This window comes from Anomaloglossus baeobatrachus, chromosome 12 (genome assembly GCF_048569485.1).
Source record: "Anomaloglossus baeobatrachus isolate aAnoBae1 chromosome 12, aAnoBae1.hap1, whole genome shotgun sequence".
Classification (NCBI taxonomy): domain Eukaryota; kingdom Metazoa; phylum Chordata; class Amphibia; order Anura; family Aromobatidae; genus Anomaloglossus; species Anomaloglossus baeobatrachus.
In genome coordinates this window covers 6,955,139-6,974,248 of record NC_134364.1, presented here as the reverse complement: position 1 = coordinate 6,974,248, position 19,110 = coordinate 6,955,139, and the positions used below count along the sequence as shown (strand labels likewise).

Genomic DNA, 19,110 nt, shown 5'->3' with positions numbered 1-19,110 from the left:
CCCCCATACTCTGTATATAATAGGACGTTCCCCCCATACTGTGTATATAATAGGATGACCCCCCCATACTCTGTATATAATAGGACGTTCCTCCCATACTGTGTATATAATAGGATGATCCCCCCATACTCTGTATATAATAGGATGATCCCCCCATACTCTGTATATAATAGGATGACCCCCCCCCATACTCTGTATATAATAGGATGACCCCCCCATACTCTGTATATAATAGGACGTTCCTCCCATACTGTGTATATAATAGGATGATCCCCCCATACTCTGTATATAATAGGATGATCCCCCCATACTCTGTATATAATAGGATGACCCCCCCATACTCTGTATATAATAGGATGACCCCCCCATACTCTGTATATAATAGGATGACCCCCCCCCCCATACTCTGTATATAATAGGATGACCCCCCCCCATACTCTGTATATAATAGGACGTTCCCCCCATACTGTGTATATAATAGGATGATCCCCCCATACTCTGTATATAATAGGATGATCCCCCCATGCTCTGTATATAATAGGATGACCCCCCCCATGCTCTGTATATAATAGGATGACCCCCCCCCATACTCTGTATATAATAGGATGACCCCCCCCATACTCTGTATATAATAGGATGACCCCCCCCATACTCTGTATATAATAGGACGATCCCCCCATACTCTGTATATAATAGGACAACTCACCCCCTTGTGCTATAAATCACAGGGGTCACGGAACAGTAGATGATCCTCAGCAGCCAATCACAAGCTTTCCCGATGAATGTAAATACTGTATTGTTTTCTTGCTTATAAAATCTTCCTTTAATGCAACATTGTAACCAGTACAACCAGTAACAGCCAGTCACAGAGATAGCAACAGACAGCAATAGCTGCAGAGCTCCCAGTGGTCACAAAACCAATTTCTGCCCCTCTTACCCCCACAATAGCATCAAAACTCAACCACAGCTCATAACATGACTCCAGTGAGCAGCTTAAAGTGCACAGGCTTCTATAGATGACAATTGTGGGAAAATTGGGGGTATTGGGGGTAAAATTAGGGATATACAGAGATACATGATAAGATCCTGTCTGCAGCCACCACTAGGGGGAGCTCCCTGTATACAGAGATACATGATAAGATCCTGTCTGCAGCCACCACTAGGAGGAGCTCCCTGTATACAGAGATACATGATAAGATCCTGTCTGCAGCCACCACTAGGGGGAGCTCCTGTATACAGAGATACATGATAAGATCCTGTCTGCAGCCACCACTAGGGGGAGCTCCCTGTATACAGAGATACATGATAAGATCCTGTCTGCAGCCACCACTAGGGGGAGCTCCCTATATACAGAGATACATGATAAGATCCTGTCTGCAGCCACCACTAGGGGGAGCTCCCTGTATACAGAGATACATGATAACATCCTGTCTGCAGCCACCACTAGGGGGAGCTCCCTGTATACAGAGACGCATGATAACATCCTGTCTGCAGTCACCACTAGGGGGAGCTTCCTGTATACACAGATAAATGGATAAGATCCTGTCTGCAGACACCACTAGGGGGAGCTCCCTGTATACAGAGATACATGATAAGCTCCTGCCTGCAGTCACCACTAGGGGGAGCTCCCTGTATACAGACATACATGATAAGATCCTGTCTGCAGCCACCACTAGGGGGAGCTCCCTGTATACAGACATACATGATAAGATCCTGTCTGCAGCCACCACTAGGGGGAGCTCCCTGTATACAGAGATACATGATAAGATCCTGTCTGCAGCCCACCACTAGGGGGAGCTCCCTGTATACAGAGATACATGATAAGATCCTGTCTGCAGCCTCCACTAGGGAAGCTCCCTGTATACAGAGATACATGATAAGATCCTGTCTGCAGCCTCCACTAGGGGAAGCTCCCTGTATACAGAGATACATGATAAGATCCTGTCTGCAGCCACCACTAGGGGGAGCTCCCTGTATACAGAGATACATAATAAGATCTTGTCTGCAGCCACCACTAGGGGGAGCGTCCTGTATACAGAGATACATGATAAGATCCTGTCTGCAGCCACCACTAGGGGGAGCTCCCTGTATACAGAGACACATGATAAGATCCTGTCTGCAGCCTCCACTAGGGGAAGCTCCCTGTATACAGAGATACATGATAAGATCCTGTCTGCAGTCACCACTAGGGGGAGCTCCCTGTATACAGAGATACATGATAAGATCCTGTCTGCAGCCTCCACTAGGGGAAGCTCCCTGTATACAGAGATACATGATAAGATCCTGTCTGCAGCCACCACTAGGGGGGAGCTCCCTGTATACAGAGATACATGATAAGATCCTGTCTGCAGCCACCACTAGGGGGAGCTCCCTGTATACAGAGATACATGATAAGATCCTGTCTGCAGCCACCACTAGGGGGAGCTCCCTGTATACAGAGACACATGATAAGATCCTGTCTGCAGTCACCACTAGGGGGAGCTCCCTGTATACAGAGATACATGATAAGATCCTGTCTGCAGCCTCCACTAGGGGAAGCTCCCTGTATACAGAGATACATGATAAGATCCTGTCTGCAGCCACCACTAGGGGGAAGCTCCCTGTATACAGAGATACATGATAAGATCCTGTCTGCAGCCACCACTAGGGGGAGCTCCCTGTATACAGAGATACATGATAAGATCCTGTCTGCAGCCACCACTAGGGGGGAGCTCCTGTATACAGAGATACATGATAAGATCCTGTCTGCAGCCTCCACTAGGGGAGCTCCCTGTATACAGAGATACATGATAAGATCCTGTCTGCAGCCACCACTAGGGGGAGCCCCCTGTATACAGACATACATGATAAGACCCTGTCTGCAGCCACCACTAGGGGGAGCTCCCTGTATACAGAGATACATGATAAGACCCTGTCTACAGCCACCACTAGGGGGAGCTCCCTGTGATTGCTATGTGGCTGTGAGGTGTGGTATGGAGGGCAGAGATGGTGTTGGTTGGTATATAGATGTTTGGGGAGATGATGGGGTTGCAGTTTTGGGGGTGGAGATCTTGGGGTTGTCTTGTGTGCGGCTGCTTTCCCTTCCTTGCTGTTTTCGGCTCCTTTCTGTGCGTTTCATCGCCTCGCGCCTCCGGCGTTTCTGCGGGGAGTCTCTTTGTTTGGTCTGCATTAACGGTTTGTTCTTCTTACTGCGGCGGCTGAAGATAAATTATTGGTAAATAATTCAGGAGCCTGAAGGAGCGCGCTAAACCGACAATATTATCCGTGTCTTTCCATGTCACCCAGAGATGACATCGGAAATCTGCAGCTCATTACAGCGACTCGGCCGGATATCCCAGTACAGATGACGCCGGCCCAGCATCACCAGTCGCAGCTGCTAGTAGGTGACAATGGTGCTTCGTGCCCTTTGGGCTCCTGGGGAGCTGCGTAGGTTACACATATGATGTCTGCCCCAGGACACTACCGGACCCCCCCCCGTCCATGAGGAGTGTGGGGGATTGCTCTAATAACTAGAATTCACCTACTGGGATGTGAGAATCACCCATTCAGCAATTATTCTGGATTATTGGATTCCAAAGACTGACAGGGAATGTGGATTGTGAGCCCCGATGGGGACAGTGATGATCATGTCTGAAGAAATAACCGCGCTATATAAGTGAGGCAGGGCCGGGGTCAGCATCCGGCAAACCCAATCAAATGCCGGGGCCCTGGGCTGCCGGGGGGGCCCACTCGCGGTGGCAGAAGTGGCGTACCGCTACTCAGGGGGGGCCCGGTGCCACGCTGTTACCGGCCTCTCCCCCGCCGAGGATCGCGCTTTCAATTGTATCGGCATTGCAGTTGCTGATACAATTGAAAGCAATGATGAGAGAGGGAGCGGCGCGCAGCCTCTCATCATTCCCCCCGTTGTAACTGTTGGCGCTGACAGCTCTGCAGCGGAGCGTGGTGACGTCATCACTGCGCGCCTGCAGTGAGGTCAGATCGACAGCAGTGGACGCGCCAAGGAGACCGGAGCAGCAGGAGAACGAGGACAAGTATGTATTTCATCACTGTGGCCAGACGACCATGGGGCTGCATTGTGCTATATAGGGGCTGTATACTACATGAAGGTGCCTAATGCTATCTGGGTCTGTACTGTGCTATATGGGGCTGTATACTACATGAAGGTGCCTAATGCTATCTGGGTCTGCACTGTGCTATATGGGGCTGTATACTACATGAAGGTGCCTAATGCTATCTGGCTCTGCACTGTGCTATATGGGGCTGTATACTACATGAGGGTGTTTAATGCTATATGGCTCTGCACTATGCTATATACGTGCTGTATACTACATGAGGGTGCCTAATGCTATCTGGGTCTGCACTGTGCTATATAGGGGCTGTGTACTACATGAAGGTGCCTAATGCTATCTGGGTCTGCACTGTGCTATATTCGGGTTGTATACTACATGAGGGTGCCTAATGCTACCGTATATTAGTCTGCATTGTGCTATATGGGGCTGTATACTCCATGAGGGTGCCTAATATTATATGGGTCTGCATTGTGCTATATGGGGGCTGTATACTACATGAGGGTGCCTAATGCTATATGGGTTTGCATTGTGCGATATGGGGACTGCTTAATGTTATATGGGGGTTGCAGAGTGCCATATGGGGGTTGCAGAGTGCCATATGGGGGCTGCAGAGTGCCATATGGGGGCTGCAGAGTGCCATATGGGGGCTGCATAATGCCATATGGGGGCTGCATAATGCCATATGGGGGCTGCATAATGCCATATGGGGGCTACATAGTGCAATATGGGGGTGCATAATGCTACATGGCTGCTAAATAATACTATATGGAGGACTATGGGGGCTTCACATCACTATATGGAGGAATATGGGGGCTGCATATTACTGTACCCCCAGAATTGTATGTCCCCGCCCCCCCGGTGCTGTATACCCCCAGAATTGTATGTCCCCCCCATCCCAGAGCTGTATACCCCCAGAGCTGCATGTAACTCCCCCACCTCAGAGCTGTTTGTCCCACCACCTCAGAGCCACTGCCCCCCTCTAGAGCTGTACGCCCCCCATTGCTGTATACCCCTTTCCTCAGTAATATGTATGCTCCCCAGTAATGTGTATATCCCCAGCCTCTCTTGTGATGTATATACAGCAGTGTCAGTGTGCTCTATGTGCGGCCATGTCTGTCAGTGACGGCCACTAATCAGCGTGGCACAGCCACATGCCCAGGAGGAGCTGGATGGAGACAAGCGGGGGGGTGAATGAGGCTGTTGCCGGCTTCCCAATATTAGAAATCTCTCTAATGTGTGTGTATATGCATGTATGATGTGTATCTATGTGTGTCAGTGTATATGACTGTCTAGATTTATGTATGTTTATATGGGTTTTTGTGAATTTCCCTTTAAATATATATGTGTACATATGGCTGTATGTGTATGTATCTGTGCATGTCTATGCGTGGATGAGGCCCCATGAGACTCTTTCACCCGGAGCCTACAAAACCCTGGAGCCGGCCCTGAAGTGAGGAAAATAAATATCGTATAGAAGAACTGACTGCACCGTACAGACGGCGTCTGCCACGGAACAGATCAATGTGACCAAGAGGGGGAGCCGGTGAGCGGAGCTGCTATAGGCCGACAATGAGACCATGGGTCAGTGCCGTGTAACGACCGGAGGCCGGGGCCGGGACCACCCGTCCACAGTCAGAAAAGTCACTAAAAAATAGCCAGATCCGGGGTAAAGCCCTGCGTCAGCTCCTGAGGCCGCCCCGAGCCGTCAGTAATCACCGATCACATCACAAGGGATCAACCGGGCTTCACCAGGGAAGGGATCAACTCTGATGCAACGTCACGTGTGGCTTTTCGTACTCTGACGGTTACCGTTGCCGTTTCTGCTTTGTGTAAACAATGTATCGATTTATCCACAAAACTTTCACTTTCTTTTCCTTTTCTTTAGTTTTAACAATTTTGAGGATAAAAGAAATAATCCGGAAACACGGGATATAATCGTCCTTTATTTACGGTCCCGTTACATTGGCAGATCGTCAGCTCTTGTGCTCGGGTCGCTCGCCTCGTCGGCATGTTATTTTGTAACATTTCTACATTCGCTTTGTGCTGGGAGCTCGTGACATTTTCCAAGACTCTACTAGAAATCGTTAGTAACTGTAGCCCCTTATCTATTAGAGCAGCTAAAGGGGGGGGGGGGGTCTTCCTCCCTGGAGGAGCCGGCACGTCCATCCTTTACACCGGCAGCCCATTGGCTATAGTGGGATGTGCGTAATTCTGCGTCTCTCCTGTGGAGGCGCTGCAGCTGATGGGCAGGGGTTGTGGTCCTCGGGGGGCGTCTCGCCGGGTGGGTGCACAGGGCCATGTTTTCTATCCAGGGTTATTAATAATGGAGGGTGTGTGTGTGAGGGCGGCGCGGCCCGACTGTTTATATAATGGATAGAACGTAGACGGACGATTGATCAGAGACCTCACATCCATTCACCAGGCCTCATAGATTATTTATGGCGGCTCGGCCCGGAGTCTTGGCTCTGGATCTCCGGTGGATATAATATCTAATGTTACGTTTATGGAGGTAATGAGGCCGCGTGCGACTGTATCAAAGCGGCGACACGTCACAGAGGAGAAACCACCGAGCCGCAGAGTTATGACTTTAATAAAGTGGAGGAGTCAGCGGCAGAGCGAGCGGAGGGGCAGATATGGGGGGAAATGATGGCCACGACAATGCGGCCTGCACTGGAGAAGCACGACACCCAGAGGCACAGGGCAACGTCACCGAGGTATGAGGCACAGGGCAACGTCACCGAGGCACAGGGTGATGTCTCTGAGGCACAGGGCAACGTCACTGAGGTATGAGGCACAGGGCGATGTCTCCGAGGCACAGGGCAACGTCACTGAGGTATGAGGCACAGGGCGATGTCTCCGAGGCACAGGGCAACGTCACTGAGGTATGAGGCACAGGGCGATGTCTCCGAGGCACAGGGCAACGTCACTGAGGTATGAGGCACAGGGCGATGTCTCCGAGGCACAGGGCAACGTCACTGAGGTATGAGGCACAGGGCGATGTCTCCGAGGCACAGGGCAACGTCACTGAGGTATGAGGCACAGGGCGATGTCTCCGAGGCACAGGGCGACGTCTCCGAGGTATGAGGCACAGGGCGACGTCTCCGAGGTATGAGGCACAGGGCGACGTCTCCGAGGTATGAGGCACAGGGCGACGTCTCCGAGGTATGAGGCACAGGGCGACGTCTCCGAGGTATGAGGCACAGGGCGACGTCTCCGAGGTATGAGGCACAGGGCGACGTCACCGAGGTATGAGGCACAGGGCGACGTCTCCGAGGTATGAGGCACAGGGCGACGTCTCCGAGGTATGAGGCACAGGGCGACGTCTCCGAGGTATGAGGCACAGGGCGACGTCTCCGAGGTATGAGGCACAGGGCGACGTCACCGAGGTATGACGCACAGGGCGACGTCACCGAGGTATGAGGCACAGGGCGACGTCACCGAGGTATGAGGCACAGGGCGACGTCACCGAGGTATGAGGCACAGGGCAACGTCACCGAGGTATGAGGCACAGGGCAACGTCACCGAGGTATGAGGCACAGGGCAACGTCACCGAGGTATGAGGCACAGGGCAACGTCACCGAGGTATGAGGCACAGGGCAACGTCACCGAGGTATGAGGCACAGGGCAACGTCACCGAGGTATGAGGCACAGGGCAACGTCACCGAGGTATGAGGCACAGGGCAACGTCACCGAGGTATGAGGCACAGGGCAACGTCACCGAGGTATGAGGAACAGGGCAACGTCACCGAGGTATGAGGCACAGGGCAACGTCACCGAGGTATGAGGAACAGGGCAACGTCACCGAGGTATGAGGCACAGGGCAACGTCACCGAGGTATGAGGCACAGGGCAACGTCACCGAGGTATGAGGCACAGGGCAATGTCACCGAGGTATGAGGCACAGGGCAATGTCACCGAGGTATGAGGCACAGGGCAACGTCACCGAGGTATGAGGCACAGGGCAACGTCACCGAGGCACAGGGCAGCATCACTGAGGTATGAGGCACAGGGCAACGTCACCGAGGTATGAGACACAGGGCGATGTCTCCGAGGCACAGGGCAACGTCACCGAGGTATGAGGCACAGGGCAACATCACCGAGGTATGAGGCACAGGGCAACGTCTCCGAGGCACAGGGCGATGTCTCTGAGGCACAGGGCAAAGTCTCCGAGGCACAGGGCAACATCTCTGAGGCACAGGGCAACATCTCTGAGGCACAGGGCAACATCACCGAGGCACGAGGCCAAGGGTAACGTCTCTGAGGCACAGGGCAACATCACCAAGGCATAAAGCACAGGGCGACGTCTCCGAGGCACTGGGTGACATAATTGAGGCACAGGGCAAGATCACCAACGCATAAAGCACAAGGCGAGGTCTCTGAGGCACAGGGTGACATCACAGAGGCACAGGGCGAGGGCAAGGGCAACGTCTCTGAAGCTCAAGGCACAGGGCGACATCACCAAGGCATGAGGCACAAGCTGACATCACCGAGGCACAGGGCGATATCACTGAGGCATGAAGCGACATCTGAGACACAAGGTGACGTCATCGTGGCACGAGGCACAGGGCAATGTCTCCGCGGCACAGTGCGACATCACTGAGGCACAGGGCGACATCATCGAGGCACAGGGTAACTATATAATGTAAGACTTTTTTATTATTATTATTAATAATAATAATAATAATAATAACAAATAATAACTTTTGCTTGTAGATTTATAAATTAGGTGAAGAATAAACTTTATGATTTTTTAAGTTGACGGCAAATAGAAAACTTGTAAACTGCAGAAATTTAGAATAATTAGAGTTACCCCCCTACTCTTTACCAGAAAAAAACGCCTACATTTTACAAATTCCTGTAAAACAAATGTATGCGGTGAAGAGAGGAGTACGAGGCGGCAGAGGAGTCGGCGGCAGAGGACGAGGAGCTGGCGGCAGAGGACGAGGAGCTGGCGGCAGAGGACGAGGAGCTGGCGGCAGAGGACGAGGAGCTGGCGGCAGAGGACGAGGAGCTGGCGGCAGAAGACGAGAAGCTGGCGGCAGAGGACGAGGAGCTGGCGGCAGAGGACGAGGAGCTGGCGGCAGAGGACGAGGAGCTGGCGGCAGAGGACGAGGAGCTGGCGGCAGAGGACGAGAAGCTGGCGGCAGAGGACGAGGAGCTGGCGGCAGAGGACGAGGAGCTGGCGGCAGAGGACGAGAAGCTGGCGGCAGAGGACGAGGAGCTGGCGGCAGAGGACGAGGAGCTGGCGGCAGAGGACGAGGCAACGCCAGACGCCACAGTCACACCCCGCACAGCAATGTTACATTATATTTGTAATATTTATACCGCCATGTCCTACATTATATCAGGGGATGTTTATGTTACTGTATCACACACCATATAATTGATATTTTCTACTATATATTATTGTATCACGGGACATCAGACATTCTAATAAGATTTCATTAGATATCACTACATTTACATGCTGTATTTTGTGGCTGCACTGACAGCAGAGCCCCCGATCACTATAATATGTGTCCCCCGAAACCCCCAATATATCAGTTGTGTAATTCATCCTCACCCTTATATCTCCCCTGTGAAGCTGCGGCCCCAGTGGCGCCGGCTGCCCCCCTCTTCATGGCTTTTGCCCCCACTCTGCCCCTTTCTTGTACACCGCTCCGGCCTCACGTTGCAGCCATGACAGGTTATATCGCGGACATCTGTTACTGATGGGCTTCGGATACATTGTGAAATCTCCGCAGCAGAGAATCCCCCGTACATTCTCCTGCGGATTCCATTGCGGAAAGTCTGCGGATTTGCGCACGTTTCCCCCTTTTCATTGACAGTTCTGTCCCGTAATTATACGCGGCGGATTCACTGTCTGGAAAATCCACGACTAAAGCCACGGAGGAAATATCCGGCCGTCGTTACAGAGGGAACAATCTGCACGGGCTGATACAAATGTAAAATTATATCATTGAACGTTTAATAGCTTTTATAGGATTTTTAGACATTTATTTTTTCAATTTTTAAAGTTGTAATTGTGACTTTTACTTTGTGACAATTCTGTTATTTTCCTCGGTATTAACCCTATAATTGATGGTGAGCAGAGTGCAGCGATTCGCGGGTGGAGGAGCCCCGGATCCCGGCAGCTGCACCGGCTCCGTGCGACACAATGTGACACCGCAGTCTGGATATGACAGCCCATAATAGCTCCAGGAGACTACAAGACCCAGCAGGAGGTGGTGAGAGTGGTGATGAAGCAGATTAGGATTAATCTGGTATTTTCTCTTCCTGCGGCACATGACATGTTAATCTCCGTCTCCGTCTGCGGACACAATCCCATCACCCTCCACATTTTCTTGCAGCGATACAATAATGCAAGTTTTAAATTCTTACATTTTGTAGAATAAATTCGCCGTTTTCTCCCTTCCTGCCTCCACAGAAGCGGCAGATTATATGAAGCCGGTGCCTGCCATTATATTCTCCATTTATAATGTGCAATTTGTCCAGGTTTATAGAGGAAATAAATCCTGCTTCCCCCTGAGCTGGGAGCGGAGCCGCGCTCCACACAAACAATGGCTGCACAGTTCTTACAGATAGAGGTCAGCAATGAACTGAATGTGAATCAACTCAGCACAAACTGCTCAGTCACTGGGGGCCAGGATGGAAGGTGCCGGGCTGGGGGGGCACCCAAGGGTGCCATGTAGGGTGCCGGGCTGGGGGGCACACAGTGGTGCCATGTAGGGTGTCGGGCTGGGGTGCACACAGTGGTGCCATGTAGGGTGTCGGGCTGAGGGGGCACACAGCGGTGCCATGTAGGGTGTCGGGCTGGGGGGCACACAGCGGTGCCATGTAGGGTGTCGGGCTGGGGGGCACACAGCGGTGCCATGTAGGGTGTCGGGCTGGGGGGCACACAGCGGTGCCATGTAGGGTGTCGGGCTGGGGGGCACACAGCGGTGCCATGTAGGGTGTCGGGCTGGGGGGCACACAGCGGTGCCATGTAGGGTGTCGGGCTGGGGGGCACACAGCGGTGCCATGTAGGGTGTCGGGCTGGGGGGCACACAGCGGTGCCATGTAGGGTGTCGGGCTGAGGGGGCACACAGCGGTGCCATGTAAGGTGCTGGGCTGGGGGGCACACAGCGGTGCCATGTAGTGTGCCGGGCTGGGGGGCACACAGCGGTGCCATGTAGGGTGTCGGGCTGAGGGGGCACACAGCGGTGCCATGTAGGGTGTCGGGCTGGGGGGCACACAGCGGTGCCATGTAGGGTGTCGGGCTGGGGGGCACACAGCGGTGCCATGTAGGGTGTCGGGCTGAGGGGGCACACAGCGGTGCCATGTAGGGTGCCGGGCTGGGGGGCACACAGCGGTGCCATGTAGGGTGCCGGGCTGGGGGGCACACAGCGGTGCCATGTAGGGTGTCGGGCTGAGGGGGCACACAGCGGTGCCATGTAGGGTGCCGGGCTGGGGGGCACACAGCGGTGCCATGTAGGGTGTCGGGCTGGGGGGCACACAGCGGTGCCATGTAGTGTGCCGGGCTGGGGGGCACACAGCGGTGCCATGTAGGGTGTCGGGCTGGGGGGCACACAGCGGTGCCATGTAGTGTGCCGGGCTGGGGGGCACACAGCGGTGCCATGTAGGGTGTCGGGCTGGGGGGCACACAGCGGTGCCATGTAGGGTGTCGGGCTGGGGGGCACACAGCGGTGCCATGTAGTGTGCCGGGCTGGGGGGCACACAGCGGTGCCATGTAGGGTGTCGGGCTGGGGGGGCACACAGCGGTGCCATGTAGTGTGCCGGGCTGGGGGGCACACAGTGGTGCCATGTAGGGTGCCATCAGGTGGAGGAGCAGAGGCCATCACCATCCTTCTCTGCACAGGGGGTGGTCACTGCTAGATGAAGTCCTCCTGACACGACCCCAGACATCAGTTACCCCGAGTCTCAGTAACTAAGCTGCCCTTGATAGAGGATGATCCGTGCAGACATCAGCCACCATCTCTGCCGCTTGTCAGACGCATCCTCTGTCGGGATCAGCGCTGGATTTCACGGTTACACTTCATCACTATATTGCTGCATTCACAGTTATTCATGGAATACAACTCCCAGCAGGATTTGTGCTGAGTAGTTATCAGAAGTCAGGAGCAGGTCATTCCTGCTCAGATTTGCTCTCGTTCACCTGCGGCCCCTCCTGCAGGATTTATTGACCATGGACCCCCCCAATCTACACCTCAGCCATGTTCTCTTGCCTCGGTTAGGGTGACCTGTTAACCCCTTGGTGCCCCCTCACCTGTGAGCTCAGGGATCAGCTCCAGGAATCCAGGCTTATACTAGCTAATATGGATTACACGTTTGCCTGGAGATGGAGGCTGCTCTGCCCTGAGCCTCATAACCCATAATAGCCTCATCTAGTCAATTTGTACCACTTAACCATAATGGAAGAATTGCCTTCAACCCCATCAGTTAATGAGCCTGCTGTCACCGAGTATAAAGACCCATATGCTGCTCCATTCTGGAAATGCTTTGGCACGGACTGTGATGCCCCAATCCTGCCACAGTAACAAAGCACGGATCGGAGGGACCCGGCACCACACGGCCATGTTGGCAGCATGTGAGCCCAGACAGGCAGGGTGGCATCACGGCAATAACCGGCAGCTGAGGACTGCTCCCTGCACCACATGGGCAGGGGGTCGCCATGTTATATTGGATCTGGCTGACCACTCACCCCATAACCCGGACATGTCACCAGAGAAAGACACCAACAGGGGCGGCAGCCACCAGGGGAATAATCTGGGGGGAAGCCACCAGAGACTTAATCCGGGGTGCGGGGTAGCCATCAGGAGCATAATGTGGGAGACAGTCATCAGGGGGATAATCTGGGGGGGGGGGGGCAGCTGCCATCGGAGGGACAATCTAAGGGCAGCCACTATCAGAGGGATAATTGGGGGGACAATTGCCATCAGAGGGATAATTGAGGGGGCAACCGCCGCCAGAGAGATAATCTGGGGGGGGGGGCAGCCATTACACGGATAATTTGGAGGGGCAGCCGTCAGAGGGATAATCTGGGGGTAAATCCATTAGAGGGATAACCTGGGGAGACATCCGTCAGAGGGATAATCTAGGAGGGCAGGCGTCAGAGGAATAATCTGGGGGGCAGCCATCAGAGGGATAATCTGGGGGCAGCCATCAGGAGGATAATCTGGGGCAGTCAACAGAGGGTTAATTTGGGGGCAGCCATCAGAGGGATCATTTGGGGGGGGAGTCATCAGGGGGATAATCTGAGGGGCTGCCATCAGATGGATAATCTGGGGGGGGGGCAGCCATCAGAGGGATAATCTGGGGGGCAACTATCAGGGGATAATCTGAGGAGGCAGCCATCAGGGGGATCATTTGTGGGGCAGTCATCTGGGGGGGGCAGCCATCAGAGGGTTAATCTCGGGGGTAGCCATCAGAGGGATCATTTGGGGGCAGTCATCATGGGGATAATCTGGGGGGGGACAGCCATCAGAGGGATAATCTGGGGGGTGGGCAGCCATCAGAGGAGGGATAATCTGGGGGGCAGCCATCAGAGGAATAATCTGGGGGGCTGCCACCAGAGGGATAATCTGGGGGGCAACTATCAGGGGATAATCTGAGGAGGCAGCCATCAGGGGGATCATTTGTGGGGCAGTGATCAGAGGGATAATCTGGGGGGGGGGCAGCTAAAGATAATGGGGGTGGGGGGGGCATCCAGCAGAGGGATAATCTGGGGGGGCAGCTATCAGGGGGATAATCTGGAGGGGCAGACATCCAACTTTACCCTGTACCTGTGATGCCGGTGAGGTGTGGGTTTGGGGGTCCCTGTGCCCACTCCTTTCATCATACTAGTTATACTGGTTCTGTGTAACCCCAGGGTGCATTTCTTACCGTCCGTCCTGTAGAATCTGGTGGCCTCTTTTTAGGGGATAGACTATTAGAGACCCCCATAGAGGCCGGAGGTGACAGCCGGGGTCTCTCAGACCAATAATAACTAAATCCTTCCTGTGATAATAATCGATTTCCCACCGAGATTGAGGGTTACCCAGCGCAGGAATGAGGACGACACATGCGGACCCCACACGCCCCGGTGACGACCCCTCCGCCCGATCCCGAGTCCATCCATAAAGCCGTGTCCTTTCCTATCCTCTCAATTGTAAAGCGCTGCGGAATATGTTGGCGCTATATATGTTTATTATCCTTTCCCTGGAGCCCCGACCACCAGATCCTGTGTATTTTCTCCCCAATCGCTGTAATCTATAGATCACTGAGCCAAGATCGATCACATAGAAGCATTCCCATATATGTCCCCGTATACAGCGGATCCCCGATCACATGATTACATGGATTTGGCCACAGATTTCTGATTCTCTGGATTTTTTTCAACCTAAATACGAGCTCCGCAGCTTTCCCCAAACTGCTCCATGTTCACAGATCTGATCGCCGACAATTCATTCTCCGACATCCAACAGAAAGACCCAGACCTCCATGGGACGACCCCAGATCAGCAGCTGTGGAGCCACTGACACCTGAGATAGATCTGATCCTGTCACCTATAGCTGCTGTCAGCCGGGGACAAGAGCTGCCTATAGACAGGCTGACTGACAGGCACAGATAATGACAGCTAGTGACAGCCAGACAGTGGCACCCATACATAGCGGCCACTATATACACTCAGTGGCCCCTATATACACAGTGGCACCCATACATAGTGGCCCCTATATACACTCAGTGGACCCTATATACACTCAGTGGCCCCTATATACACTCCATGGCCCCTATATACACTCAGTGGCTCCTAGATACACAGCAGCCACTATATAGACACAGCGGCCCCTATATACACTCAGTGGCCCCTATCTACACAGTGGCACCCATACATAGCGGCCCCTATATACACTCAGTGGACCCTATATACACTCAGTGGCCCCTATATACACTCCATGGCCCCTATATACACTCCATGGCCCCTATATACACTCAGTGGCCCCTATACACACAGTGGCTCCTAGATACACAGCAGCCACTATATACACACAGCGGCCCCTATATACACTCAGTGGCCCCTATATACACAGTGGCACCCATACATAGCAGCCACTATATACACTCAGTGGCCCCTATATACACTCAGCGGTCCCTATATATACTCAGTGGCCCCTATACACACAGTGGCTCCTAGATACACAGCAGCCACTATATACACACAGAGGCCCCTATATACACATAGTGGCCCCTATATACACAGAGTGGCCCCTATATACACACAGCGGCCCCTATATACACACAGCGGCCCCTATATACACACAGCGGCCCCTATATACACAGAGTGGCCCCTATATACACACAGCGGCCCCTATATACACACAGCGGCCCCTATATACACAGAGTGGCCCCTATAGATGACAGAGTGGCCCCTATATACACACAGCGGCCCCTATATACACAGAGTGGCCCCTATATACACACAGCGGCCCCTATATACACAGAGTGGCCCCTATATACACAGAGTGGCCCCTATATACACAGAGTGGCCCCTATATACACAGAGTGGCCCCTATATACACTCAGTGGCCCCTATAGATGACAGTAGCCCCCGAGCCTCTTACCTGGCGGGGTCTCGTTCTCTTCTCCGACTTCTCATCATGAAGCCTCTTTGGATCTTTGCTTTCTGCATCCAAAATAATCTAGAAATCCAAGGAAACTTTGGGTTTGGTTCCGGCTCCTGCAGCCGCTCACGGGCTCAATCCAATATATCGGGGTTCAGTGCCGGGCCAGCAGCGGGGGGTGAGTGCCCGGTGCCCGGCAGACTCCTGCAGCCGCCCCCGGGGGGTCTCCAGCGCTATCCGATCCCCCTCAGGAGAGTGAAGCATCTTCCACCCTGCGCCTGGTGCCTGAACAGCACATCCCGGGGTCCTGCTCCTCGGAGGGATCCTGCTCCCCAATATCACAGTAATCCCAAATGTTGCTGCTCCCCGGCGTCCTGTGCGCCCAGATGCGACTCCTCTGCCTCTGAAGAACTCCTCCGCTCCTGGAGGACTCCTCTGCGCCGGCCAGATGCGACTCCTCTGCACCCAAATGCGACTCCTCTGTGCCGGCAGGACTCCTCTGTGCCGGCAGGACTCCTCTGTGCCGGTAGGACTCCTCTGTGCCGGTAGGACTCCTCTGTGCCGGCAGGACTCCTCTGTGCCGGCAGGACTCCTCTGTGCCGGCAGGACTCCTCTGTGCCGGCAGGACTCCTCTGCGCCGGCCGCCGCTGTGCAGAGCTCCGCACAGGGGATGTGAGCGCAGCAGCCGCCTGTCCTCAGTGTGATCGCAGCTCAGCTCTGCCTCCAGCTCCTGATCCTGCCTCCAGCTCCTGATCCTGCCTCCTGCTCCCAGCACTGCAGACATTAAAAGATCCTGGGAGGAGCCATGCTAATGAGCCCAGGCCCGGTTTGGTTGGGGTCTGGTCCCCTGTGCAGGCAGTGTGATCGGCGGCAGCAGTGTGATCGGCGGCAGCAGTGTGATCGGCGCTGCACATGGCCGGCAGCTGTCCCCGGTCCCGGTGTTCTTCTTCTCTCTCCTCCTCCAGTCACCACCCCCATTTTTCGGCAGCAGACTGAGCTACAAGTGCAGCTTCCACCACCGCCGATTAACCCATGGCATGCCGGCCTGAATGCAGCACCCGACTCTGCAGCAGCGGGGTATGAGGAACCTTAACCCCTTCACATCTGCATGAAGATTATCGCTGAATCTTAAAGATAACAATCCAACCAGCAGAACAGGGATTAAGCAGATTCCAGGAGGGAAGGGGGCGCAGCACCAGGACCCCGGGATCAGACTCCCTGGGATTGGGGAGCAGTGGCCCCGGCTGTGACCTGGAGGAGGGATCTGTACAGCGCTGGGTATGTGCTGGTGACATCTGATCCCGATCACTGGACCTCCAGATTCTCTCCAGACAGAAACCGTGGTGGGGTCTGCCCAGGTCCGAGCAGCTGCTGCCCCTCCGTCCATGGAGCTGTCAGTCACTTAACCCTTCCTCTGCTGTCCCTACATTATTCCCAGAGGGATCAAATGCCAAATATTAGCCCCAAATTAAATAGCGGCGCATATATTGGGACCGGGGGGACCTGTGGTACTGACTGCCCTGCTGGGATCTGGACTGGGTAAGTAGCATCATGTAGGGGGAGGCAGCGGGTATCAGGAGGGTAATGGAGGGGAACAGATGAGGGGCGACTAATACTCCAGGTGTAGGAGAAATGCATAGGACAGAATATGTCAGCGGAGCAGGGGCAGGTGAGAGGTGGGCTGCACAGGACCCCCATACTGTACTAACTGCTCGGGGCAGGTGAGAGGTGGGGTGCTCAGGACCCCCATACTGTACTGACTGCTCGGGGCAGATAAGGGGCAGGTCAGGGGTGGGCTGCTCAGGACCCCCATACTGTACTAACTGCTCGGGGCAGATAAGGGGCAGGTGAGAGGTGAGCTGCTCAGGACCCCCATACTGTACTGACTGCTCGGGGCAGATAAGGGGCAGGTGAGAGGTGGGCTGCTCAGGACCCCCATACTGTACTGACTGCTCGGGGCAGATAAGGGGCAGGTGAGAGGTGGGCTGCTCAGGACCCCCATACTGTACTGACTGCTCGGGGCAGATAAGGGGCAGATCAGGGGTGGGCTGCTCAGGACCCCCATACTGTACTGACTGCTCGGGGCAAATAAGGGGCAGGTCAGGGGTGGGCTGCTCAGGACCCCCATACTGTACTGGCTGCTCGGGGCAGATAAGGGGCAGGTGAGAGGTGGGCTGCTCAGGACCCCCATACTGTACTGACTGCTCGGGGCAGATAAGGGGCAGGTCAGGGGTGGGCTGCTCAGGACCCCCATACTGTACTGACTGCTCGGGGCAGATAAGGGGCAGGTCAGGGGTGGGCTGCTCAGGACCCCCATACTGTACTGACTGCTCGGGGCAGATAAGGGGCAGGTCAGGGGTGGGCTGCTCAGGACCCCCATACTGTACTGACTGCTCGGGGCAGATAAGGGGCAGGTCAGGGGTGGGCTGCTCAGGACCCCCATACTGTACTGACTGCTCGGGGCAAATAAGGGGCAGGTCAGGAGTGGGCTGCACAGGATCCCCCCATACTGTACTGACTGCTCGGGGCAGATAAGGGGCAGGTCAGGGGTGGGCTGCTCAGGACCCCCATACTGTACTGACTGCTCGGGGCAAATAAGGGGCAGGTCAGGAGTGGGCTGCACAGGATCCCCCCATACTGTACTGGCTGCTCGGGGCAGATAAGGGGCAGGTCAGGGGTGGGCTGCTCAGGACCCCCATACTGTACTGACTGCTCGGGGCAAATAAGGGGCAGGTCAGGAGTGGGCTGCACAGGATCCCCCCATACTGTACTGGCTGCTCGGGGCAGGGAGACTTTTAATGAGCTTCTAATGAGGGAGCAGTAATTTGGTAATTAGGGGTTTTGGAGAGGATCCGCATCAGGTCCCTCGTCACTGCCTCCGGTTACTTTGTAGCAGATCTGTCCCGGGCTCAGAACGATACAAAGTTGTTTATTTATAAAAGTCTTTGTTTCATAAAAAGACTCAAAACAGAAAAGATTCCGATACAATCGCGTCCTGCTGGAAGCCCCGTACATCTCCCCAGGACCCCACATCTGTCCTGGACCCCACATCTCAGCCCCCTTCTCCCCAGGACCCTACATCTCTCCAGGACCCCACATCGCTCCAGGACCCTAAATCTGTCCAGGAGCCCACATCACAGCCCCCTTCTTCTCCACAGGACCCCACAACTCCCTAGGACCACATATCACAGCCCCCCACATCTCCTCACAACCCCACATTGCGCCAGGACTCCACATCTCTGCAGGACCCCCCATCTCCCCAGCCCACACATCTGTCCAGTACCCTACATGTCTCCAGGACTCCACATCTCCTCAGGACCCTACAACTCCCCAGCCGCCCCATATCTCTCCAGGATCCTATATCTCCTCAGGACCCCACATTTCCCCAGGATCCCACAACTCTCCATCACCCCACATTTCTCTAGGACCCCACAACTCTCC

The 19,110-nt window shown here is 54.4% G+C and overlaps 1 protein-coding gene across 1 annotated transcript in view; it reads right to left on the bottom strand.

The window, feature by feature from the left end:
- The window catches only part of FLRT2 (fibronectin leucine rich transmembrane protein 2), a 62,869-nt gene extending 46,275 nt beyond the window's left edge, over positions 1 to 16,594 (bottom strand). Inside the window, exon 1 of the mRNA XM_075331023.1 lies at positions 15,670 to 16,594. The gene's annotated coding sequence lies outside the window, so the exon portion shown is untranslated. The remainder of the gene's footprint in view (positions 1 to 15,669) is intronic.
- Positions 16,595 to 19,110: the final 2,516 nt, after the last annotated feature.